The sequence below is a fragment of the Nelumbo nucifera genome, chromosome 5 (assembly GCF_055504915.1).
Source record: "Nelumbo nucifera cultivar China Antique chromosome 5, China Antique-T2T, whole genome shotgun sequence".
Taxonomy (NCBI): domain Eukaryota; kingdom Viridiplantae; phylum Streptophyta; class Magnoliopsida; order Proteales; family Nelumbonaceae; genus Nelumbo; species Nelumbo nucifera.
In genome coordinates, this window is record NC_142653.1 from 70,195,605 (window position 1) to 70,196,466 (window position 862).

The window sequence follows — 862 nt, forward strand, 5'->3', positions numbered from 1 at the left end:
AGAAAATGGATTTCCTACTTGACAGTCTACACTAGCGTGTCCCCCTTGCCCACAGAGCTCACAAAAAGGAAAATGAACAGAAGAAACATTCATAGCAGAAACCCCCAAATTTTCCAATTTCTTATTTAATGCAAAAAGTTGAGCTGATAAAGTAGTGATAGAATCAACATTATAAATTATAACTCCCTTTTTATTTGTTCTCTCATTGCCCCATTGATAACTATTGGCCACCATCTCCTCCCAAAGTTCATATGCTTCTTTGGGAGTTTTCCTCATAAGGGTACCACCTGCTGCTGCATTTAACATTGAATGATTAGATTGATTAATGCCACTATAAAAAGTTTGCACTTGCATCCAAACAGGTAGACCATGGTGAAGACACTTCCTAAACAGTTCCTTAAATCTCTCCTGTGACTCATATAAGGTTTCATTGTCAAATTGAAAAAAAGTTGTTATGTCATTCCTTAATTTAGCCATTTTAATAGGTGGAAAATACTTAGATAAATATTGTTTTGCCAAGTCATCCCATGTTGTAATCGAACCTACAGGAAGAGAATTAAGCCAATCTCTTGCTTTATCTCTTAAGGAGAAGGGAAACAACCCAAGTCTAATGGAATCATCACTAACTCCATTATGCTTAAAAGTATCACATATTTCAAGAAAATTAGCAATATGAGAGTTAGGGTCATCATTGGGGCCAAAAAGTTGCACACTCATCTAGATCATCTAAATAATTGCAGGCTTGATCTCAAAATTGTTTGCTTGCACATTCGGCCTCCTAATGCTTGATATAGTACCATCCAAAGTAGGTATAGCATAGGAGCTCAATGTTCTTGGATTATTTTTGTCTTGAGCCATCTTT

At 36.1% G+C, this 862-nt stretch overlaps 1 non-coding gene across 1 annotated transcript; it reads left to right on the forward strand.

Annotated features, from left to right (window-relative positions):
- Positions 1-364: 364 nt before the first annotated feature.
- LOC148791845 (small nucleolar RNA R71) lies at positions 365-471 on the forward strand. The gene has a single exon (XR_016076856.1). It is a non-coding gene; the product is annotated as a small nucleolar RNA R71 (small nucleolar RNA).
- The last annotated feature ends 391 nt before the right edge of the window (positions 472-862 follow it).